Here is a 26,892-nt window from a genome sequence, read left to right as displayed (position 1 = left end):
CTCAGACTTTTCAGAGTGTAGGGAGTAAATAATTGTGATATAAACACTGCCCCATGTTGGAGTTGTGTTGACAAGGGGATGTGATGTGGTCATTGTTTATTATCTTTGAAGCAATGCATTACACAAACTAGTTGTGAAATACATAGCCGAAAACATGTCTTAACTTTGCATGGCTGTCTGCTCAGCTGTGAGTACTCTGCGGCACAGTGCTGTGAATGTACGATGGTCTGGACTCTGCTGCCATATCGGAAGGTTTTTATACTGAACAATATGATGATATGTGATTGTTGAGTGCCATGCAAACAATATATATATTGCCTACGCTCAGTTGTAAGCTACATACTAAAAAACCACAAACTGGGCTCAAAGCCATCCTTGGGCCACATATAGACCAGCCTATGGTGCACACAGACCACCTACTGAATGAGCTTATTTTCAAGTTGGTAAGGAAAGTTTAAACTCCCTTGTTAGAATAGAGTTAATTGATCCATTTCACAGCTGTTTAAACAGTGGACAATCTAGCCTATAAGAAACATACAACCTATTTAAATTATAGACATTTTCTTGAAATTCTGGTCCAATCTGAGTGTCTTTTCTCTTTTTGTCTCAGGGAAACATAAAAATACGAATATATACATGACTGTTTTTTGGCAAAACTATCTAGTGTTACTCAAGAAGACCAATACTGACTGATAACAGTTTTTACCCAATTGTCTGGGCCTTTCTTAGACTGGAATGCAAATGCAAAATCAGGCATTTCCATCAACTAATATAACTGAAATTGCCACATTAAAGGACAACTAAAACAACTGCAATGTCCTGCTGCCCTCGGATGTTTTGTTAAAGGTACTAACATGACAATACATCCTTATTCTGTTTGAGTATCGGCCTACACGTGTGAAAACAATGTGGTGCTGGTGGTGGTAGGGGCGTAGTCTGAACAGTGTGTGTCCTGTATTCCTTCACCAGAACGGTGACAGATGAATGTGTGCGCATGTGTAAACAGCAGAAAAGGTACTTGTGGTGGTGGAATACTAATCTGCCAGGTGGGGCTCATAAAGAGCACCGAGGGGAAGGGAGGAGATGGAGGGGACCTGCCTTGACCTGTTTGAGACATGAAGGAAACAAAAAAAAAAAAAATCCCTGATGAATTTCCAGTAAGGCTCGTACTCCCAGCCAGCTGTAGAACATACCAGCTGAGCTACCAGCTCGGACAGGCATTTGCAGGGAAGCTTGTCACAGTGGTAGATGCACAAAAAGGGCTTATTTTGGTACTTCTGGGTGGGATTATTAAACCGCATGTGGAGGGAATGTTGGCAGTTTATGCTGTCAGTTTGGAAATGTTGGGGTGGAAATGTAAAGGGGAAAATCAAATGAGAGTAACAGCGAAGTGAGGAGTAAGATGTCTAAATTTCCCCTGATTAATGTCTGATCTCTGGCGCGTCCATTCCCCGGAAAATGCGCTCAAAGTTTGGTTTGGTTCGGTTCAGTTGGCTCTTGCAGGGGGGGGATATTTCACAGCAGATGCCCTCTTTGACACCACTGCTCAGCACAATGATAGTTGTTAATGTTGACACAGCAGAAGTGTCAGCATTACTAGCACCTGTTCTGCAATCTTTACAATGAATGCCAAGAAGTGAAAGTTGCACAAAGAGTTTGCAGCACTTTTTTTTTTTTTTCCCTCCGGGGATTGTCGCCTGCCATTCGCAGTAATAATCATACCTCTTTCTCCTCTTTTATGACCTGAGCTATAGCACGCATGATTGGTTTTCCACTCCGCAAAGTGCTGCGACCGCCCTATGAAACTGCCTGCACTGCTTTGGGTGAAACCAAAAACTAATCATTATGGGTGTCCAATAAGGGTAATTATCAGACTAAGCACTGGACCTGTGGATTACGGAGTGGCTAAATAAATGCTCTGGGGATTAAATTAAAATATTGAGGTTTTCTGCCTGGGAAAATCAAACCACCGGGAATGTCAAACCCAAGCCTGTCGACGGTAATATTACTGCCACTCCGGACATCAGGGTTTATGCACACTCCCTCCTGTGAGTGTTGCGCGATCACACATCAGTGTGGAATTACACGACATTGGCACTGACGTCATGCGTTGCAAGTGCAAAGAAATAAGAACGCATATTGTCATTGCTGTGATTGATTGAAGGAACTACCGTACTATAGCTGTCAGTCCTTTTCCTATGATATCAAAAAATGGAGGGGGACAAAAACACAAAGTAGCAAAGTTCAACAGTTTATTAAATGAACATTGTTTTCATTGGAGATCAGCTTATTATTTTTCCTGATTTCTAACATCTGGAAAATCATATATATGCACTTTATTGCGCCCCCCCCCCCCCCCCCCCCCCCAGGCTGATTATTTCAGATAATTACATTTATAGTAAATGTGAAACAGCTAAGCCTCTTGTTGTTATTCCCTGTTATGCACATAAGAAACAACTCTAAAACCTATAGAATCATGATTTCTATTCAGTAACTGCATATTATCGTAGGTTAGACCCTTCTCTGCTCTGTGGTCTCTCTCTCATCACCCAGACTCTCGCCCATCTCTGTGTGTCACAATTAGAATTATAGCAGATTATAGCACTGTATTAATTGAGTAGGTCGCTCCTCGTGTTCCTCGTGGCTTCATTCAGACACAGAGAGAGCCACAGATTACTTGCAGGTCGGACACGTGCAGCTACGTTAGTCTGACCTGGTCAGATTGCGGTCTGAAGCTTTGCAAAGTTGTGTGAACGTGATATGATCAGATTAATGGAAAGCGGTGCATTTCTAGGAGTCCTCAAAGGTATAAATGGGAGAGTCAGCACCCACACGAGCAGCATAACCTATACATCCTAATATGCTGTAATAGATAGCTCGTCTAGAATTGGGACCGGATGGTGTTGGTTATTCTTAGAGGTAGACTCTCTCTTTCACCCTCAGTAACCCTCTCACCCAGGAATAGAGCAGCGCAGGATGCAAAGTGATGTTGTTACGAACCTACCAGGGGCCTACTTGAAGTAGTGGAAATGAATCATGATCTCTGAGCGCCTTCTGTTGAAGCCCACACTCATCCTGTGAGCACATAACATTTTATGAATGTGTGTGTTTTGTGATAATGCAATAAATGACTCCGTATCCGGGACAAGGGCTGCTGCTGATAATATGCAGGCCAGCTGGAGCTGCTGTCTGTGTATAAGCAGACTTGTAGGAAGATGGCTTAGTGCCACGATGACGGCAGCGTGAGGCTTTGACTGGACATTGTACATGTCGTGTGTCTGTGTGTGTGTATGTGTTTAAAGTAGAAAGAGCTGAAAGGAGTAGTGAATCAATCAGTTAGTCATCTGAGAAGATCAACATGCAGTTAATCTGACAGTTGACGGTGTCATTTATTTTCAGTGTTGGGAAGGTTACTTTTGAGATGTATTCCATTACAGAATACAGAATACATGCCCCAAAATGTATTCTGTAACGTATTCCGTTACGTTACTCAATGACAGTAACGTATTCTGAATACTTTGGATTACTTAATATATTATCATGCTTTTTACAACAACGTGAATGTACTATTGCCATGTGATTTATTACTATTACTGAAGGTCCGCGACTCCGAACTGTAGTAAAGGGACCTCTGACTAATACGGCGGGGTCCCTGTCGGCTCGTAGCCGAAAACTAGCTTTACTTTGTTGTGTGGGTCAACTTTTCTTGCGAGAGACAGAGAGAGGCGTTGAAAGACTGCTCCAACGGAACTTATTGTTTTCGGAGGAAAACACGAACACGGTGTACAGTCGAGTCTTAATAGCTTGGCTGAAGTGGTTATTATTATATTTACATGCTTCCAGCTCCCGTTTTTCCTCGATGACAACTCCAACCTTTCCACTCCCCTTTTTCTATCTCCCTCCTCGCGCTCACAGACCCATAACGTGTATGGCAGTCCATTCTCTCTGCAACACGGACTACACTGCCCATGATGCTACATTCTTTAGAGCTATGCTTGTAGCATTCTGCCTGTTAGCTTAGCACAACAACAACAACAACAACAACAACAACGAAAAGGCGCTCTCTCACCTAGGAAACACACAGTCGCAGAGAGAGAGAGAGAGAGAGAGAGAGAGAGAGCGTCGCCCTGTAACCATGGCAACCGTAGCGCTGCCGCCTGGAACAACAGCACGTAGCTGTCAAACAAAACCCAAACAGTACTGGCCCGCGACAAAATGAAACAGGAAAGTACCGCAGTGTAATCCATTTATTTCAACAAAGTAACTGTATTCTGAATACCACCTTTTTAAACGGTAACTGTAACAGAATACAGTTACTCATATTTTGTATTTTAAATACGTAACGGCGGTACATGTATTCCGTTACTCCCCAACACTGTTTATTTTTAAAGCATAAATGATAAAACACGCTCAGCTTCCAGGATTTCCTTTGTGGAAAACCTGCGTTGTTTATTCCCCTTTTATGATCATAAACATCAGAGTGCACATTAAGAATTCATTAACTGAAAGGTTTCAGTCTTAAATTATTATTTAATTATAAAAATAAAAAACAAGCTGCGGATACCGCAGATGTTTACACATGTTTCTGTGTGCAGTTCTGTCTTTAACTGTTTGAACAGTGAATGAATAGGGGGGAAAATGAAAACAATGAACTAAAAGCAGAAGTTATAAACAGAACATAACTTGTCTTTTTCCAGGTGCTGAATTATTTTGATCTTGGTTTGCTTTTTTTGATTTTCAGTTGATTTTGATCAGCAGTGACGGGCCTGAAACAGGGCAGAGCTCTGTGATTCCAGCTGGAGTTCAAACTTTTTGAACTCTCTGTTTATTCATGGGCTCACTTTATGTGAGCCTACGCAGGTATTTCTGCATTTGAAGGTACTTTTGCTTAGTGCTGTCATCAGATCCTAGAGGCTGAGAGTGTCAGTCACTCAGCGAGCAGTAGCCAGAGGTACATTTTAGCCCTGAGTGTTCACACAACTTGATAATAACTCATACGCTGATACACTAATACATGCTCTCACTCTGTAAGAATGTCAAGACAAGAATGGATTCTGCTGATACCCCTTCTAGTGTGTGTGTAAGTGTAAACGAATCTCCATTGTTAGTCTTTCATAGTGTGCCAAACAGCCTCGCAACTCCTCTCGAGGGCTTTTTTATCATGTAGTTGAATGGCCACTTACGGAGGTTTCAATATTGCACTTATCTCATTTGTTTGCAGCTGTAGGTGTACGTGACTGTGGAGCATCTGCAGTACAATTTCATGCTAATGCACGATTTAAAGGTTAAAATCTTGATTGTATTTTGTCATGATTTACCGGTACATTAAAATCTCCACCAATCCTGCACGAATTTGTTTGTGGAATGTCGAAATTGGTTCGGAATTTTTTAATTTCAAAATAAAACTGCTTTACTTTTATTTTCATGCTTTGGATTTATCCATCCTTTGTCTGATCACAACTGAAATCAACAACTTTTGGCCATTTCTTTACTCATAACTCGTTTTATTTAACAGAATTATGAGTAGTAGGCCCGTACAGGTATTCAGACTCAGCACAAACATTTTTTTTATCACTGCGTCGGACCACAGTGTAGAAACGGTAGACAAAGGCTTGGATGTGAATTGGGTGTGCAGAAGCTGTATGGTCGTGCAAATGTCAAAGAAGCATGCAAGCATTTATAGATAGAAGTGATAAGCTTTGAGACATACAGTTCCAAAGAGCTGGAAAATTTGGAGCTGCTATGGGATTCCCATCCATTGTAGCAAATATCATCTAGCCCTGCCACTCATTTAACCCATTGGTCAAAGGAGCGTATCAAGTATTTAGTGACCTGTAAAAGATTGTGTTGCGTTACTGGGTGGTTATGAAAGTTTTTCCAGCAACAGGGGGTTAAGAAAGGAAAAATGTGCCAGATTGAGCAGGTTTAATGCTAAACCAGATAAAATATATGCATCAGTGAGTGCTGCCAGAGAACTGTGATTCGTCGAGTTTGAGGGGAAAAGGGGAGTTTTTCAAACATTTGCTGAACCCGAAGTCTGAGTTTGCAGGGCACGTTTCTATTTCCTTGTTTTCCACTCTTATTGGAGAGCTGCACCATAATGCTTGCCTTTTTGACCTAGTTTCTAGAGTCACCTTAGTAAAACATGCTATGCTGAGATATTAACCAACCAAAAAGGCGTGGTTGTGATCAGTATAATCTCAATAACAAATGCATTATTCTCACAGACTCAAAGACTTTTTCTTAAGAATTATCCGCAAGTTTTAAATCGCACTGCCATATTTCAGGTGTCCTAATTCATTCACGCTCATCCCCAAAACCAAGTAGCGGCCCTGATGTTGACCATGTGAGCATTCTTCACATGCAGCCACGGAAGGGAAACACAAATCCTCATCTGGTCCTCATTTAAGATTCTCAACCGTCTGCCAAATGAGAAGATGCATGTAGCATCCAGTCCATAACTGCAAACTGGAATGTAATCTATTTGTGGTTAACTTCATGCTGATTCACAAATTTTTACATTTGGCCTTTGTTCCCAGGGCCACAGTCGTTTGGTAGTCTGCAGTTTGTTTAGTCTTCAGATTTAACAGAGCCGGGTTTCTAATGCAAGCCAGCTTTTTAAAGTCTCCTATCTCGCTCCTTGTCTATCTTTTGCAAACAATACCAATAAATCTTGTTGCTGCTTATCACAGGTACACTGAAGATAAGTTGTGTCATAATGGCTATTTTTTTGACGTATTGGTGAGCACAGTTGCCTCACAGCAAGAAGATTTTGGGACCTGGCGTGTTGCTCCAGCTATGGATCGGGCATGTTTTCACTCTGTGCTGTGTCTGCACGAGTTATCTCTGCATACTCCGGCTTACTCCAGCATCCGAAGGCATCTTTAGGTAAATGGGTGTAGGTGTGTGCGAGCAAGGGTGGTTCTATATCTGCATATTAGGACTAGACTCCACCCCTGCAACCATCCAAAGGACAGAGAAAGTTTAGCAGATGCATAGATGAGGGCATTTTAGTTCATGAAGAGGAGCTGTGGCCTTTCATGTATCTTGATATCTTCCTTTTGATAAGTCCTCTAATGTTTAATCAGCCGGCTGCCCCACATGGCTTGGAGTTTGGACCACATTCACTGATAATGTGGGTCACTGTGGTGGTGGTGGTGCTGCTGCTGTTTTTGCCTTTTACATGCTTTCAGGTTGACCTGACAGGGAAATGGTTTGCCTCTGGGTAATTTTTACTTTTTCCTACTGGTTCCTGCGTGGGATTACATTCCAGTTTCAGCCTCCAACAAGCTCTTTTACAGAAAGTCCCCTGTGAGCCTGTTCTGTTCCTGCACTGTACAGGCTCCTCAAAAAAATGGCTATCCTGTCAATGCTGGAAGAAAAGAGGGAGGAAGTGCAAAGGAAACAGACTTCAAAAGCGTGTAGGAAGCACAGCAAAGCGGAGGGAGGGAGGGTGGGAGGGAGTTGGAGGAAGGGACTGAGGCGTTTTAACAGGGGAGAGCTAAAGTTAAGACATAACTAGTAAATTCCTCAGACGCACTTTTATTTTTTTTTTCAGTTGTTCTCCTCGTTAACTGGCCAATATTTTGACTTTCCTTCCGATTGTTATCTTGTCTCACTCACTCACTCTCTCCTTCTCCTTTTCCTGAAGGGGGGAGAGAACCCCCTACTCGCCTTTTTTTTTTTTTTCCCCTCTCACCCCCCACCCCACCCCTTCTTGCCCTGCCTGGTCCAGGAGTATTTTTGGAAGTTAATGAAAAGAGAAATCTGAACCGCTTACCCTTAAAAGGCATGTCTGGGTCAGCTGGGTGGAAACTTGTGTTATTAATGTCCTTAACATTTTTTATGCGAGTGGGTCATCTGTGATTATAAGAATGTGTGCGTTCGGAGCTCTGTAAAACGCAGGAATGCTGTGGGTTGGGGGCCGAGCAGGGAAGGAGGGTGGACTATGAAACAGGCTTACGTCCTCAGGAAAAGGGGGGGGGGGGGGGGGCGTTCAGAGGCATATTTGGCATATTTCAGGAGCCATTGCAGTCTGGATTCGAGACATGTTCTTCTTCCTAGAGCTCTGGACAGAAGAAAGGTGAACATCATGTTCTGTTTCAGTCTCGTGATGCTTCTGGTGGAAGATGGTGCACACTGCCTCGCAATGATCAAGTTAAAGGTTAAAAGCCACCAACGCAGGTGGTAAAAAAAGATGGGCAAACACCACCTCATGCCACCTACACACCAAACACAGATGTCTAAGTAACCAGCGTCGCTGTAACCTCAATAGTGTCCATAAAAGGCTAAATGTTGAACCAAAGTCCTTCACCCAGCAGTATGGTTTGTATGCTTTGGGTACCATCTCTACAATTTAATAAGTGTTTATGTGCTTAAAGCTGCAATATGTCTCTTTCAACCTCTTGTCTGTGGCCTTATAGTTACAGAAATCATAATATTTTAGTCTGGTATTTGCAGTCAATGGCCGCTGACTGACGTGACGGTGGTTGGTAGGCTTTTGCTATGGCGATACCGGTCCAGTTCACGGTGAGGTCACGAGTCAAGAGTGTACAGCTTTATTCTTAACCTGTAGCTTTTAATGACTTTAATTTGCGGTTGCCAAAATGTCCACTTGGTAATACTTTTAGGTGATTAAATCTTTTTCTCAGTTCATAATAACTCCTCTTCACACAAGCTAAGGACTGTGGATTAAACTCACAAGAGAGTGAATAACTTGTAATATCCAGTAATTATTTGTCCTCATACAGGTGCCGCCACATTAGGGCGAGGCCCCGAGAGACACTAACGAATGCGTGTGCCGTCTTGTCGTTTTTCTTTGATGTGCCGGGTGTCTTTTGTTTTGATCTCAGTCGTTAAATCTGGAATTGGGAACCTCCACGGCAGAAATGTGATGAAGGAAAAACACGAATAAACGTTCAGAACAAAGTGTTCGTTTTCAGTGTGAAAAATGCAAAATTTGTTTTTTTATTGTTAGATATGAACCCAGTCGAATGTGTGCTAACACAAATGTGGGGAAAATGTTCTTCAGAGGAAAGGTGTTAACATCCTTCCAGCTTTAGAGTCCCAGCAAGCTGAAGAATCTGTACCAAGGCTCATTGGTTGCTCTGCATCATAATCAGACTTCATCAGTTATGCTTTTACTTTTACTTTACTCTGGGATATTCACAGATGATTGCCTATAATACTGCACTTTGCTGCTTACGATATCCCTTTTTCTCTAATTTGGACCTAACAGTTTGAAATGGAACCACTCCCTGTGTCTCACTCTCTACCTTTTTGTTTCACTACAGATTGAACAAACAAGATATCACTTGTTAATTAGTAATTTTGTCACATTTGGGCAGAGCCAGGTCAGCTGTTTCCTCCTGTTTCCAGCCTTTGTGCTTCCCCAGCTCTGATTGGCTAGCAGCTGTAGGCTTAAAGATACATTAGATTGGTATCGATCTACTTATTTTAGCTAAAGTGCAAAATTGCTTACTTATTAAAATGTAAAACTACTTAAATGCTTCGCAGTCTAGTTTAAAATATGTAGCTGCCTGCTTTTGCTTGCCAACTATATTTTAGTGTCAGATTCCTTACAGTCGCACATGAGATGACTGCGGTTAAAACAAATGGACTTTGGATGAGTGATAGCGGTATCAACGTCTTCAAAAGAAGAACTCCGAAATCAATTTTGGCTGAAGTGTAACCTCATATATCTTATGTGTATGTGTGTCGGGGGAGGTTGTGAAGTTTTGTTCATGTGATCATGTGTGACTTGAGCAGTGTGGATCCTCAAATGTTCTTCCTTTGCAAGCGATCTGCCCGGTGATACATGCGGTGTTTTCACTATTTAACACTTAAATCGTGACTGAGCGTGTGAGAGGAACATGTACAGTCTCGCCATCACACTCGCTTTCACACACTACTCCCTGGCCTGCTGTAGGCCTTGGATCTACGGGGCGGCTCTCAAAATAAAATTCCTCTAGCGGATTATTTTTCTTGTGATCAGAAAATATACATGTTCTCCGAGAGAGGAATGTTCAGACAGACAGGCGGGTTGTTACATACTTATCCCCTCTTCTGTGTCTCCTACCCTCTCCTATCCTTTGCTATTTTGTCTTGTTTTTAGATGTTTAGATACTTTTTTGTGCCTTTTCAGAAAGTTCTGAAATAAGTTGCTGAATGGAAAAGGTAATTAAGTTGTCACAATTTGATGTGTATGACCTTTGCTTCCCTTGCTTGGTGTCACATGACGTTCCTCCTGAGTTTGTTCTTTTGCTTTCACCCACAATATTTAAAACTGCTAATATGCGTTTCTTCCCCTCAAGGCATCCCTCCTCATATTCTTCCAGCCATCCATCTATTAACAAGTCTGCTTCTTTTTGGAGCTTTCGTCATTGTGGCATTGATGTATGCAGACTCAGACTGCTGGACTATTTTCAGCCTTTTCCCCCTCCTTTCTGCCCTTTCCCCTCTTCTTCTCTGGTTGGCTTTTACTTTTGAGAGGATCTCTACACTGCTGCCTTTTGTTAAGGGCCGCTGAGGGCCGGGTTTGCTGGTTTTCTCCTCCATGCCAACGTTGCTTTTGGAGCTCCTTCTCATGCTAGCTGCCCTGACCAGGGGAAGTGAAGCAGCACAATGCTGCTATGGTGAAGCCATAAAAATAGACTTGCTAAAGTGCAGCTTTTACTTCAAGAGCCATGAAATGCTTTTATGTCAGTTTTATGTAGTAAGTGGGAGTAGGAAAAAGAAGAATTTTGGCCAAGTAGAGCTACAACTAAAACTTATTTTGGGGTGTTTATTCCCCCAGTAGAACAGTCGATCTAGACAGGAAACAAGAGGAGTGTGTGACATGCAACCAAGTCAGGCTGGGAGACTGCTGGAAGTAATTTGGATATTTGTTTTGAAGGATGTGAACATTTCCAAGGTTAGTGCTTGCACCACTGTCACTTAAACACCAGCTTGTGTTCTGGAGTTACACCAGTAATGTATGACTGTCTCCATTTCCTTTCATGTCTGAGGGATTGTACAAAATCAAAACGGTAAGCAATATACCCTTATGGTCTCTTAACCAGAACCAGAACAGACTTTATTTGCTTGCTTTTAGCTATATCTAATTGAATTATACTTGAAAAATGATGTAAAGTGATAGCGTTTCTGCATTTGGCTCTCTATGATGTTAGTGAGAGCAGATTTGCTAACGACCCGCTGTTTGAATCGTATATTGGCATTGTCAGTATTGCAGACGATGGATGAAATGATGAGTTGCACCATGGCTCCAGTGTAAGATTAAGGATTTGAACTGTAAATTGTGCAGAGCTACTCTAACAAATTCATAGACTTGAAATGAAAGCATAATAGGTCCCATTTAAAGGTTATTTTACATGATTAAATGGATGATTAGTTGAAAAATGCCAACATAAAAGCCAATGATGATGCCATCAAATCAACAAACCAGTCAAAAAATTCTCTGATAATTTAATTGGGCGCCAGTCAATGACCTTCTAGCAACCACTGGTGCAAAAATGTTTATTCCCTAAGTGGTCATGAGTAGTTGGTGCAATCGATTCACACGGGCCTAGAGACCATTCACTGACTCCCTGGTAACCACCAGTGTTTCCCCTGACTTGTTTGCAAGTGATTATGGGAGTTTCCCGGCAGTTGCAAAGAAGGATGCAACAAAAACCTCCTTACCAGGTTGCCGCGGTCATAAGCAGTTTACGTCGAAGATGCTGACTTGTCTGCAGAGACTCAAAAACTACTCGCCAAGTGGCAGTGAAACTGTGAAAAGTAAAGTTGCATCAAATTAAAAGATGTGCCTTTTCACTGTAACAAGCACATTTTAAGAGGAACAACTTTTACATGCTTCATTTACAGTCACTCTTTTTCAATTTAGCGCTCGGAGAATAAATGGCAAGTATTTGCAGACACGTTGGTGTCCTCCATGCACATTACGGATGACTGTGGGATTCTGTTAGCAATCCAAGCATTCATTGACCATTGTCACTTAGCAACAGCCAGCAACCACTTGCCAAGCATTCAGGGAATATGCGTTTTTCCCTAATGAACAGAGGTTTCCAGTGGGTCGCTGACTGGTCTGTGTGACTGAGGCCTTAATGTACAAATCACTTAAGGACTACGGCTGTGTCGAGTTCAGTGGGACATTCTCAGACCAGTTCAACATGTTTCAGATAATATGGTCATTACACACATACTCGCCCATCTGCTTAACTAAAGCAGACACGCACAGCCAGTCTGGCCATGCTCTTCTCCGGTGGTCCCTTCCTTCTAAGTCAACATTTGGATTACTATCAGAACTATCAAAAAACACAAGTAACCTGTTTGTTCTGATTTAATTTTGGTTGTTTTATTTGTCAGCATACGCTCATTGTTGCACGATACACTTTTAGACTTGAGCATGTGGCTCGTCCTTGGCTGAGGTTTTTGTGTGTGCCGTGTGTGTGTGTGTACATGTGGACACATTCAGACACTGAAGCCACACAGGAATCCCATAATATCATTCCCGAGTCCCTGAGTGGATCATTTGTGCACTGTGGAACATTGTGAAATACCAGGCATAATTTATGATCCAACCTTCAGCCGGCTGCCACGCTTTCTCACAGCGTCTGGTTTATTTGCAATACTAAGCTGGTTTGGCTGTCCCCACCCCCACCCCACCTCACAGTCTCCATCACTCTGGAGCAGAATATTTAGCATTTTAAGCTAAGGAGTCAAACATGCAAATTTGAGGCAATGAAATGCGATTTGGTCTCTCATCCTGGGAGATGTTTAGTTCTGTGTGGGTAGGCATCCATGTATATATGTGCGTGTTTACCCACTGTGGTGACGTGTTTTGACTGCCCAGTCAAATAAGGGCACAGCAAAGCTTGATGCCCCTGTCAAAGTGCTCACCCACTTGGCCAAACCTGTAGTCTTCACCTTGTTTTCATTCTTTAACCATAACTATACTTTTTTTTTTTTCTTCTTTTCTCTTTCCAAACCAGCTCAAATCTTTCATATCCCTACTTCTTTTAAATACTCTCTCTGTCTCTGCCTCCCCCTTTCTCCCTAGGTGTGGACTGCGCAGAAGAATGTAGTAAAATTAGTGTTTTATCTCTCCTGCCAGCCAGCTGTACTCTCAGACATGCCAAGCATTTGAGACACAATTGACCTTAAAAGGAAACAATAGCAGCCTATCAATTCTGCTCTGCCAGTCAAGCAGTGGCTCATTCGTGCAAAGGCAGAGTCCACCTCGTGTGCGCAACACAAGGAAGTGTTTGGAAACTGAACTTTGGAACTGGGAAGTAGGAGAGTCACAGTGCACTCAGCAAAGAGTTTTCCTTTTAGTTTATGAAGTGAGTGTATAAGTCTTTCTTGTTTAGCGTTGTCAGTGTGTGCTTGTTGAAAATATAACGTTTGACTAGGACTACAGAATTTGTTTACTATGACTAACTCCACCCACGTAGCTAGTAATGTTTTTGTAGCAGGCTTACCTTTGTTCACAACCTGTTATGGTGAATCCAAAATGCTTACTGATATCATGTCACAATTTTTATTTTATTTTATTTTTTTAATTTTTAATTTTTTAGTTTGTTTGCTTTGTTGTTTGTGTTGTAATCTCTCGGGGCAGCAGTCAGTGTTTCGGGGCTTCCAGCACATATCCTGATGCAGGCTTCCTGTTCTGTTCATTGCTTACAGCCCATGAATGCAGATAAAATGTAAAGTAAAATGCAATTGAATGCTACGTCATTACCAGACAATCACATTTCAGCAAGCACATTTCTCCTTTACTCTTCATGCACACTGTTTACCTGCATACAATCAAAACTTGCTCAAAAACAACCGCTCAGCGTTACCCAGACTGCAAATGGGAAACTTCTAATACCAGGATTTTGAGGTGGTCCGAAATGAGTTTGCTATTTTAAAAAGCAAAATCTAGATTTTAAATGAAAGTGACAGTGCTTGTGTGCCTGAACAGATAATGTTTAGATAAAATTTCGGTTTGCATCTTCATATTAAAATCTGTGCTAAAAATCACCTTCACCTACCCGAGCATAGATATTTTATTTCGTTAAGAGCCTCGGTATGAGCAATCAAAGGATCCAAGCAGCTACATGGAAAATTCTTGAGACAAGTGAAAAAGAGAAAAGGTCTGATGTCCTGTTATATGATTATAAACAGTACAGTAAATGATATAAGTTCATTAAATTTGTTTTTTAATACCTATGATATAATATATTATTATATTGATGTATTTTAATATATATAAGAATGTATGTACACCTAATTATTAGTCCTTTTTTATCAGCATTACACTATATTTTCACTGCAGTTTGGGAGAAATTGTTAAGTTTAATAATTTATTTTATTATTAATATTTTGCACTGATACAAGCTATAATTTGTCATGTATTACTGAGCTGAGAATGAAAGTAACCGTAAAAACAAGGATGTCAGAGATTCCTTTGTTCCGACTAACATTTGGTAAATAAATTTTGAGGTTTAAATGGCTGTTGTTTAAAAGTGTGATGGTTTAAAGTAATTAAAAGGACGAGTACACTGAATCGGTTCATAAAATTAATTCCCTGCAGTATAATTTTTCTGATTCCTATAGCAGGAGCTTATTCTAACCAGTCAATGTGACCTTTAATGACCCCCCCCCCCCCCCCCCCCCCCCCCCCCATATTTTGCCAAGTTATCATGTCAGGAAGTTCCTGTCCTCTTGAGTGGTGGCGTGAAGCCAGTAAAGTTGTTCTGTGACATTGCTAGCTGTCATATTACTGTTGTTGGATAATGATTAATGGCACAAAATAATCTGCCCTTCTAGTGAGAAGTAGCTGTGAATGCCTCAGCTGTTATTTGTGGAGCAGGGAGGGCTGCAAGGCTGTAAGTCATTAGATATTAGGGCAGGTTCTGCAGGTTCATGGCGAAGTTAAAGAGGTGGATGATTTTCCATATGACAGCTCATCAGCCTGTTAACAAAATTCTTACTCCACCTTCCTGCTCCACTGGAACGCAAATAGCAGCAGGAACGCTGTTGGCAGCAAATTGAAAAACAGCCTCTTTTTCTTCTTTTCACTGCTGTTCCCTCTTCCTTTCTCTTGCTCGCTCCTTCTGTCTGCTGCTTTGCTGTTTCCCTACCATTCTCCATCTTTCTCCTCACTCCTGATTCTTTTTTTCTCTTTGTGTCTCTTTCTAGGCATCTTATTCACCATGTTTGATTTGGGCATTCCTTTCCCCCTTAGCAGACAAAACAACCTCGGACCTAACTGAACTGCAAGCCCCAATGTGCACACACATATACATAGACGTACACACACACACACACCCTTTTTCTAATCACACACAGGAAATGGGCTCCCGTGCAAACAAGGAGCGCCTGGCCGCTGGAACCCAGGATGGCGTTTGAGGACTTGAAATGTTCTCTCGTGGAAGAAACAGAACCTGAGTTCTCTTTGTACTTCTTTGGTTCTGCCTTGTTTCATTTATTTTAATCAGTTTATCTGTGTGTTGGTCATGTCGTCCATGACGTTTACATTGGAGTGAAACAACAACAACATGTCGTAAAGTTCGGGTGTTGAAAAATAAACTCACACCTCGAACTTTGGCATACTGCATGTGAAAGTGAAAGCCGAAGTTCTGAAAAAAATATCAAGAGATACTGCATAAATCATAAAAGGATGATAAAGGCACAGTAAATGACACATTGTGTGTTTATGAGGAATTTATTGGAGGAAAACCCCTTAACAGGGATTTCTGCCCTGTTTCACATAGTTAATGCTGTGTTAACACACTGTGCATGTAATGAAAACTAAATACATGCTTTTACTATTATAGTATGAGGGAAAATAAATAATCTTGGTCTGAAAAAGCAGATAAGGTAACATTAAAACTAATTTAATACAAATGTATCCTCACTTTCCACTTTAGTGGCGTTTCTGTGTGCTCAACATTAGTCATTTTAGAGGCTCGTGCTTACGGTGCTGCTGAATTGTGTCTTGTTTAACTGAGAGATTTTTCTAATATTTTGTCCATCCCATAAAAGCAAGTTTCCATAATGCCATAAATTTCAGTGGCTGCACGAAAGCTGAGTTTATTGCAGGGATTTTTGCAGTAGACTGCATTTACTGCATTGCAGTAGAGCTAGGTGTACTTTTTTTTTTTTTTTTTTTTTTTAATACAAGTCAGACATTTATAAGACATTTTCCTGATCCATTAAAAAGTAAAAAGTCAGTTTAAACTTGTGTAAATGACACATGATGTAAGGAAGGGGGAAAACTGTATTAGGAAGCAAGTTCAGTACACAAAGAATATCTTTTCCCTATCGGGCTTTACTCCAGATACGTTGATAATCCCACTGTTTAAGATCATAACAATATATTACAGCTTAAAGAACAATATAAGAAGTTGTTTTAACATTATTTGCAGCAAACAATTCAAAAATCAAGGAGTAAAGATGCTCCTAAAAATGTGTTTCTTTTCATGCAAATTAAACTTGATTTAAGGGAAAGAAAAACAACTGAACTGGGGTTTGTATTAGGAACCAAGTTTAGTATCCCAAGGCTATCTTTTCCTTATCTGGCTTTACTTATCTGGATAACTGTTTACAGATGATAACACTATATTACTGCTTATAGAACAATATAGGCACTTGTTTTACGATTACTTGCTGCAAATGGAGGGAAGAAAAAAATCACAGAGATGGCTCCTAAAAATGTATTTCTTTATTAATGCTCCTCAGCGAAAGCCAAAAAAGACATCTAGACCCTATTACTACATGCACAGTGAGGTCCATGGGCCATCGAAGGAATGAATTCACTATTTTAGGGTGAACTGACACTAAAAACGGTGTTACCTTGCTAACCCCCTAAAACTTCTTTGTAGTAGAGCCCTCAGGTGTCTGATAGGTAAGTCACCAACACGCATTCTGAAGGAAGTTCCACCTCACACTGTTTCACTTAATTCTGCTGAGTAGAATGATGAATTCTCCACAACCTGTGTGTATAAAGGGAAGCAAGTGGGTGTGATGGATGAGCAGGAGACAGCTGTTTTTAGTTTTCCTTGGTTATGGGCCGGCTAACCATCTGAACTTCCTTCACACACACGCACACAAATACGCAACTCAACAGCACACACAAAAGCAGACAAACATGGGTTTATAATTTCTTTGGGACCATAAAAAATGTGTCAAATCTGATCAGTGAAGTCATACGTTTCAATTATAATCAATTTCATTAATCACACACTCTCGTTTTGTTATGCTCAGCAGAATTACACATTTGGTTTACGGCAGTGCTGTAATGTCATGAATCGTGAGAATGTCAGATGATTCAGCAAAACCCGTGTTATACGGCTGCTTTCCTCAGTCGAACATGACATGGCTGAGCGCAGAGCTGCTGGATTATCTCCTTCCTCCGGAGTAAAGATGTGAAAGAACAAATAGACTCATGGAAAGGGGTTGAGAGTGGCAGGATCAAGTAAAAGGCAAGTGCTCTGTGTCTGTCAGAAGGTACTTACATGATCAAACAGTATTTGAGTACATCACTTGCCACCCTTCCTTAGTTCAGCCTAGGTTAAATAAAGGGAAACTGCTTTACAGTCTCTTATATAAAGTGGTAGGAGAAGTAGTCTTTTTTTTTTTTTTGTTTTTGTTTTTTTCCAGTGATGGCACCTGTCGCACTTTGATAGTTAAATCAAAACCGAAAACTTTTTCCTACCTTGGATAGTTTATCTTACTTTATCTTAACCAGCTGCCTTTCCGCCATGTACCTGCATCAGTAATTTCCATCCACCGTTTGCTCTTCCTGTCATACGGAGTGCTCTGAGTCACTTGTTTACATTTGGGTCGCGTGTCGGCAGCTGCTCGTATCTCCTCTTTACATACCTTCTTACCCCTGTTGCACACATTGGTGTGTTTTCCCCTTAAAGTGGTGAAACAAGTTTGTTTCCACCATTCCAGAAACAGTTTTTTTGCATATTTTGCCAACTACTCTGCTGGTTGTTGAAGTAGCTCTTTTTTAGGTGCTCATCAGCATGAGCAGAAGCTGACACGTGGCTCTCGGCCTCAGACATGCCTGGCCTTGTTGTTGTTGTTGTTGTTGTACACGCTAACAAGCATAAAAGTATTGTGTCTGTATCATTGATATTGTGATGCTTTTGAAAACCTTTGTCATATAAGGTTGTCATGATATCGCAGATACACCAGTTGCTAAAATATATATATTAAAAAAAATGAACCTCGCTCAGCCATGGCCTTGAAGCTCCCACATCAGCATGTTGTAGCTCATTTTCTTTGATCCATTAGACCTAGACAGAGGGTAAACACAATAGGTTTTTTTTTTTTTTTTTTTTTTTTTTGAAGCGTGGAATCATTTTCTTGCTAGAACAGGCATCCAGGAAATGAAAAGAAATATTGAGCGGGTGTAAACTTCTTTTTGTGCTTCTGGGGTGGTTCATGCTTAACAAAGTCTGAGAACCACAGATTTTAGAGGATTTGTGTTGTTCTTTTTAATCATTCATAAAAACTAGTGTCAACTACACAAGTATTTTCCATTTCCCTTTTTGTGGGCAAAACAGTTACAAATCAGAGCTTGCTTTCTTGTTTATGAGCCTGCTCTGTCTTCATCAGGATGGCATTTGTGAATTAGATTCTCAGACTTTACATTGTTCTTCATTTTCCATGTCTCGAAACTCAAGCTTGTTATGTCGTAAATAATGTTCCCTCTCTGATGTACAGTTACAAAAGTGAGCGTCCTGCTGCTGCTTACAGTTTCCAGCAGTGTTCCCTTTCTCTTTCGGCCCAGTCCTCTACTTCATTTCTCAGCCTTTCCCTCTCATCCTTTAAATTCAGTCCAGACTCAGGTCTTAAATCTGGATTCTCTGCGCTTAACCAAACATATGGAATGCTACTGTAGTGGAATGCTGTGTGTGTGTGTGTGTGTGTGTGTGTGTGTGTGTGTGTGTGTGTGTGTGTGTACACACATGTTTTGAAGCAGATGAGAGCTTCTAGGATGATGATGATTATGATAATGGTGCGTGTGTGTGTGTTTACCAGTGCCTCCCCAGAGAACTGAATAGGGCCTTCTGTTGTCGTGGCCAAACATTGCTTGTCTGCTCATGCATGAGTCTATTGCAAAGCCTCAGAATGTGCCCCATATCTGAGCAGTTAGCTCATTCTTAGCCTCTTAGCTTGACTGTGAACGTTCTCCCTTACAGCGACTGCTTTGTCAGCCCGGCCGCCGGCCCCGGGCTTTGTCAAGTGCCAAAGATAACAATGGCGAAAGATTGCATGAGTGTGTGTGTTGATATAATGATGACCAGTGCTTCCATTTTTACTAACCTCACGCCCTCTCTGTGTGTTTTAACCACAGGATGGAGAGTTTGTGGAGCTTGATTTGCTTTAGAGGAAAGGATGCATCTTAAATTAAGTAAGTTGTGGGAAGTTCTTTGTGATTTTTAGGATTTCTGCCAGTGTGTAAAAGCCCTGCAGCCCAGCAGGCCTGCACTTACACTCCTGCCAATCTAAGCCGATTTTTTTTTTTTTTTTTTAAAGACATAATCTGTAATCAGGAAGTTGTCTAATATAGCCTCTTAACCCACTGTTCTTGTTAACTATTTTACACAAATAACATCTGCCTGGTCACTCAATGCTTATGACCCAATACAGTTTTATCTGTAAGGCTGATACGTCTCCACTTGTGTGAATAAAGTCAACTGCAATTTCGTGCTCTCCTTCTCGTCCTCTAGTTCATTCCTTTTCATGTCTAAAGTAGAAAATAAACTATTTGGTGTTTCTCTTCAGCCCTTTCCAGTTTACAGCTCATACAGCAGCACTTCTTCTTTGACACATAATTACCAACTGACATTATAGTGGATGGATAGCACCATTAGTTGAGTGCAACATTGAGTTGTGCCAAATCAACCTCTTCTGAGATTGTCAGGCTTGCTGTTTTCTCGCGTTCTCAGCAGCTCCGGGGACAGAAGTAGTGAAGTTTAGTTTATTAGTTAAGTTTGAAGTTGAGTCAAAACCTACCAGAGTATTGCAGTTGGTATTTAAATGCATTAGGTCACTAACCGTGTTAGACAGCTTCTCAGTTTCAGGCTAGTCCGGTTAAACTCTCACATCTTTCCCTTCACTTCTTCTCCTCATCCTCCAGTCTTGCCTACTTTTCTTCCCTTCCTTTCCCCCTCCTCCTTGCCTCCTCGCCTCCTCAACCCCTCCTCTACTCTTTTGTGAGTCTGTTTCCTGTTGGGCACAAATGCCGGCGCCGCATTTCCTTCCCTATAGCCTAAAGTAACACAGGAGTGGTACATACATGTACAGTTGCAAAAAAAAATGCAATTTCCAGTAAAATACGGTTTGATATTCACTGAGGGCAGCGGAAAGGACAAATGGTGTGACTAATAACACACAAGCACATAGAGGGATCACTCAACGTAAGTGAACCTCTAAATCTTCAAAAGCTACTGTGAGTCAGGTTTGAAATTAAAAAGATCAAACACAGTGCACAATGCAATGCTCACAGGAAGCGGGACCTGTATGAGCACCAAAACATGAAGAAAAAAAGATGAAGAATGCTGAAGGGGACAACTTCAAGGCAGCAGTCCCTTTTCCTGAAGTGGTTGAGAGGTCTGTCCACGGTTTAGTTTGAAATGTACGTTTTGCAATGGCAAAATCAGATTACTGATATTAACCCAACTGAGATGTTGTGACCTCAAGGCATCCCAGAAATCCTGCTGAACTGAAACGGCCTCGTAAGGAAGGATTGTGAGGGACCAAGCAGCCAAAGCAAAGAGGACACAAGCAAAAATATCTTCAAAAAGGGTTTTCTTTATTTTAACCCTCAAAAAGTCCAAAATTAACAAAATTCAAAACCATACTTAGCAGGCCCATAAAACAGGTCAACTAAATATAACTCTACAAAAAGTAATTTCCAAAAACTTAAACAACAAAATGAGACACAACTTAACTCACAAACTGACCTAATTACAAAGACACATGAGGGTAGCTTTTATAATGATTTGGCCAAACCATTTGAACACAATAGGGGGAAAACAAAACACACACTAATATTAACTAAGCACAGAATAACCTAACTAAACCTAAAACACCCCTGCTCCTGGTAAGCCCATGGTTGGTCCTGCTGAGCAGGCATTTTGTCCCCAGAGTCCTCAGCCACGCCTTTTGCCCAGACAGGAAACAGCCACCGCCCAAACCCAGGTAACTCAAAGAAAGAGAAACATAATTAATATAACAAAACATTTTAGAAAAACCACACAATGTTACTATGTGCGCGCCTCATAATACCAGTGTTAGGTTTAACCAAATGATTAATGAAGAAAACTGCAAAGCAAAATAATAAAGTGAAAAATGGACTAATTTACCCCTGTGTGGCTGATGCCATCACAAGGATGTTCCAGAGTTCCTCCTCGCTGTTGTGCAATTCTCATAAGAAGCTGCAGAAAATATATAAAGGAGGCTGTGTGAGTAACTCAATCCAAGAAATGATATCTTCAATGAAGATCAGGTCACATTTTATTATGAGTCATAGCAGACAGCCAAAAGGATTCGCAAACTTTATCTTCAAACTTCATTCAGTGCTCAGTGGGTGTGTGTGGGTGTCTGCGTTCTTACGTCAGATTAGTCAGCAGACAGTGTGTATCACTGTCTTATCACATCTCCTCTGCTGTCTGCTCCCACAAGTGTATAAGGTCAATATGTGGCCAGGGTGTGTTCTGTGTGTCTAAACCGAGCTGCCATTAAACATGTTTATTATTCTGAATGGAAATCCTAAAACTGACCATTAAAACCAACATTAAAACAGGAAACTCTGAAGGCACTTCCCCATCCTATTAACATACACTTACAGGAGCATGATTCTTTTAATTTATGAATGATTTATGCTTTGCACTCAGTTTAGTTTATCATTTGTTTTTGTTTTTTTCCTTGATGTACTTTTGCAATCTGCAGTCACACGCTGCTCTTAGTTAGAGCGAGACGATCTGTAAGTACCGCATCATCCCACGGGGACGCACATCTCCTCTGAAACACATCATCATTTTACCTTCTGCTACATCTCCTCTTCTCCCTCTTTCTCTCCCCTCTTCCTGCAGCCACTGCTGCATTCCTGCTGCAGTAATCCACTCTGTCATCTACCTGCTCTGCATTCTATACAGTCATTCCCCTTGTTTCTCTCCCTCTCTCTCATCTTAATCTGCTTTTTCTCTGTCGCTCTCTGTCATTGCTTCTCTTCCATTATTGCACACGTTTCACTCTGCACATTTATTTCGTCTGAGCTCCTCTGCTGTGTCTCTTCTCCCTGTGTCTTTCTTTTTCTTCTTTCTCCCCCTTCTCATCACAGAGCCACTGAGGTCTCCATTCAGCCGCAGCGGGCTTCTAATGCCAAGGCTCAGGCTGATGAAGCACTGCCAAGCTCTGCCAAGCAAACTCTGTGTGTGCGCGCCCTGTGTTAGGATGGGAAAACGGTGAATGAACAGGATGCGGAGCAGAAGGTGGAACGGCTGTATGTTAAGAGCTATTGATGTGTCTGAATGAATTGACCGTGATTGTCTATTAGCTACCGCGAGGCTTACGCTCAGAAAATTTCCAATTCATAATCGCAGGAGACTTTGAGGATCAGCTGTCATTTCCCGCTCTTGTCAGTGCAAGGGGAAGGACACAGAAGTGCAGCAGGAAAGCAGGGGTAATACAGTGAAGGTGAAGGGAAGGAAATTGAAGGAAAGCAGTGACAGAAATGGGCGACTGGGGTGGGACATTTAGAGGTCACATGAAAGCAGATGATGGTAGCAGAGACTGATGACAAAGGAGAACAATAGCTGGGGTGATGAAAGAAAATGATGTATAGTAATCAATTATTATTGATGTCCTTGGCCTTTTTGGAGAAAGGACAATTGCTGCCTCTGTAGATTAGTTCTATTCATATAATTTCTTCATTAGTTTCATTAGTAATTGTCAATCACTTTGAGATCAATTCATGATTTCTTTATTGTGTAATTCCTTTATGTGAGTGTTTACACCACAAATCTTAAATGGAAATGCATTTTTGTGGCCCTCCCTGTAACACGTGGTGCAGAGTTACACGTTGCTCAGTTTGTCTAAAGACACTTTCCTCCCAGTGACACTGCAGAGCATTAAGTGCTATGTAAATATTTAAGTGTGTGAGCAAGGGAGGGCACGAGACCAGTCTGTGCCGAAACCAGTAAGAGTTAATATGGTTGACTAATTATCTCTTGTACTTCAGCATAAACATCAATTACTGGTATTTAAAATGTTAACAATGTGTTTTGCTGATAGGACACAGACTGTGTTGAGACATCCTCAGAAATGAATTAGTAAGGTTGATTTCTGTTCCTCTGGACGCAACGTTTTCAGTGGGAGAAACGTTTCATCACCATTCTGATTCCTTCAGTCACAGCAGACTTCAGGTTTCCTCAGCCTTATGAACAGTACAGCTGCATAACAATCAAAACCAGCAGCACTGCATAACACTGAGCCACGAGATCAGTTTCATAATCATTGATAAGCAAATTGTTTTGACCCTTAATCAGCGGCCATGAGTGCTGTTTTCAGAGAATTGGGGAGAGGCTGCAATCACGCGATGGTCCGATAGTGAAAAGTGTGCTGATCCTTTGTGTCCGGAGGGGCAGAACAACCAAGACATGCATCTCAGTGACTTACCAACCCCAAGGAATGGGTCCCTTGGTACTAACAGAGCAACAGTAAATGAATTTAAGTGCCAATAGGTAGAGCTGGGCGATATGAGATTTTTTCATATCACGATATGTTTTTTTCATTTCAGGCGATAACGATATCTATCACGATATAAGCCAAATAACTATATTTGTAAGATTTAAATGTGCCGTTGCTCACAAGTAAAATGTGAGATAATCAGCAGCTTGTTTTGATTTAAATATTTATTTCTCATAATAAGTTCAACAGGGTAGATGTACTTAAGGAACATGAGACTTTTTCAGATAAATAAAGGCAAATATTGCAAACTACACAAAAGGCAGCCGCTAAAGCGTTTAAGTTTCAAAATAGAACAAACGAAACAGACTAAATTGTCAAATCCACTTAGAAACAAAATATTAATTCTAAAAATAAATCTTAGTTTGTTTTACAGAAGAACAGACAAAACTGACTAACTTTTGTCAATATCAAATAAACTGAGAACTAAAAGGAAATTCTCAATCTCTCCTTGTTGTATAGCTGAGCTTTTCAAACAGTTTTAACAGTTACTTTAGTCTGACAAAAGCCGAATGACGAATTAGTGCTTCCATTCAGAGACTGAGGCTATGTCCACACGTACACGTACACGTGTGGAAAATCTCAGTTTTTGAAAACGGAGATTTTCCGTTTTCGTTTTAAAAAATAATCCCGTCCACACATAAAGGCAGAAATGAAGGAAAACGCTGCTATGAACATGCCAAAGCAGCAGGTGGCGCTAGATTCCTAACCGTGCAGAAATGTTGGCCAATCAGAAGTCTAGAAGCCTCGGTGGGAAAAAGTAAACAAAGCTGGGGCATAGAAGCAGAACAGAGTCGTATGTGTGGACGGACAGTAACTGTGTGTATATGTAAGCATTTAAACACTGCAGAGAGTAGAATTAACAGTAACAGTATTGTAGAAATTCATTTCACCGAAACAATAACGTGGCGCAGTGTGACGCATGCACCGGTTTATTGTATTTCCAGACTTGTTTTCGGCACAATTTACAGTGCACGCTACTCTGTTTTTTGTCAGACTTGAAATAGCCGAAATACCTTCACACTACGGAACTTCTATGGCTCTTCCGTTCGACAATCTCTCCGGCATTGGAACCATCATCTGTTTTCTCTTCGGTCACGCTCGGTTGATTTTTCTAGTAGGCACACTCATTTCCTCCATTACGCGCTGGCTCCATTACCCGCTGGCTGCTTCCCAAACAAACACACGTGCGGCTTGGCACTTGTGCTGTACGTAACAAGTCACGCGACGTGACGCTGCGGCTGTGATTGGTTCGGCTCTGCGCTACTTAATTTGGATTGGCTGACCTTTTTTTTTTATTTTTTTAAAGAGGACAAGAGCGGCGAGGTCTATCGCGATAGCTTAATTTCTCTATCGAGTAAAAGTTATATCGCGATACATATCGTTATCGTTCTATCGCCCAGCTCTACCAATAGGATTGCAGGGAATTATACATCTGGGAAATTAAACAATCACTGGCTAAACAGATGAGCTACATTGTCAGACTGGACGCCTCAGTCTATTTACACCTACAGGCCAGTGGCCACTCTTTCAACTGATGAGGATTTGTACATGCTGGGCATGAAGGATTGCAGGTTTGCAGTTCATAGCCAATGTATGTGAGAAATGGAACGACCACTTGAACCCAGGAGCGAAGCCTAAGAGTACATCTTTACCTATTTACAATGCTGTGATTCCAGTCATTCCCCATTTTTCTGTGAAAAGTACTGATGGCCATTGGTAAATACTGATGACAATTTGCATCTCAATGATGTTGAAACTGAGCTTGTGGGTCATTGTTAGGAAATGGTGCTAGTTTCAGTCATTATGCAATTGTTCTGTTTTTTAAGGTTAGGGAAACCTGTCAGCTGATACTCAAGAAGTCAGCCCAGCTGTCTCCAAACACAGTGGTAATGTGTATTTCAGAATAACACCACACAAGGATAGTATTTTAGATTTTGTAACATGTTCAGTTAAAGTTACTCAACCTTAATTCCAATCTTGATGTTGATCTTTTAAGTCATGCAGTTAGTTGAGATTGTATCCTTCTTCTTCTTCTCTATGTGAAATAGAGCCTGATCGATATATATGCTCATTGCTGGTCTGCATATATAATGGATCATATATGAAGCAGACGAAAACAGAGTAATACAGAGCATACACCAAATAACACTGCTCGATTCTCCAAATGTTCAGTAAGCAGATGGATTCAGTTCTGTATCAGCAGACGAGGGAGAAAATACTTAAAACTTAAAGTCTAAATATGGAAAGAAGAAATGGTATTCATGACTCTAGCTCTCGCCTAACTTCTGCCTCCACTCATTCCTTTTCTGCATTGCTCACACTTGTTCACATAGTGTTGTCTCTTAACAAGTGTCATCATGTTGTGATGTTTTCACGTTCTCTTATCAGTGTTAAACGCTGACACAAACGCATTCCTTTAGCAGCAGTTCATCGTCACACACATCTTTGCGTATTCGCACACGCTCATTGCAGCATGAGGATTTTACCTGTGCGTGCTGAAATTGTTTGAACATCTGTTATTCTACCACAAAACTGCAGTTCAGCTCATTATAATCGAGGCTGATGCTTTAATGCTGCTATGACCTTTAGCCCCCTTGCTCTCAGGTCTAGTATGCTATCAACCAACTGTGTGGATGACCCGTTGCAATTTAAATACTGAACAAACACCGAGAGAAAGTTGTGAAACTAAAGTGACTTGAGAACCGGAACTGATTTCAAAAAAGAGATTGAAAAAAGCACGAGAATAGGTTTGCCTATTAGATGTTTATTCATGCTATGCAAGCTTATTGAGAAAGCTCCTCTTTCTTTCTCTGTCTCTTTCTGTTCTCTAATCATCTAATCACAGCTTATACTAATTTCATAGTATGGTTTCACAGTGGCCAAAGTCTTCCCGTCACTTTACAAGTGGGACTTTCTAAGGTTTCATTTTCCTACGAGCGGCACACCCACACACCAATACAGACTGACCCATAAAATCTATTCCCTAATTCATTTCTGAGCATGTGGATTCCTATAATGGATTTCAGAATTAAAATATGCTGTTATTATCTTAATTAAAAGCTGTTAAATGTGTTACACAAAACTTCAGGAAAAAGTCGACAGCATGCTAACGTTTCAGACTGGTGGCCTTTGTGTGAG

The 26,892-nt window shown here is 41.1% G+C and overlaps 1 protein-coding gene across 4 annotated transcripts in view; it reads left to right on the top strand.

The window, feature by feature from the left end:
- The window catches only part of luzp1 (leucine zipper protein 1), a 53,102-nt gene that overhangs the window by 785 nt on the left and 25,425 nt on the right, over nucleotides 1-26,892 (top strand). The window contains exon 2 of one of the 4 annotated variants that reach the window (XM_080871866.1): nucleotides 19,355-19,411. The exons of 2 other annotated variants lie outside the window; for them this stretch is intronic. The gene's annotated coding sequence lies outside the window, so the exon portion shown is untranslated. Of the gene's footprint in view, nucleotides 1-19,354; nucleotides 19,412-22,358; nucleotides 22,497-26,892 lie in introns of those variants that run through there. One more of the 4 variants, XM_080871867.1, reaches the window with a different exon arrangement.

This window comes from Rhamphochromis sp. 'chilingali' (genome assembly GCF_963969265.1).
Source record: "Rhamphochromis sp. 'chilingali' genome assembly, chromosome: 21".
Taxonomy (NCBI): domain Eukaryota; kingdom Metazoa; phylum Chordata; class Actinopteri; order Cichliformes; family Cichlidae; genus Rhamphochromis; species Rhamphochromis sp. 'chilingali'.
This window is presented reverse-complemented; position numbering and strand designations above follow the sequence as displayed.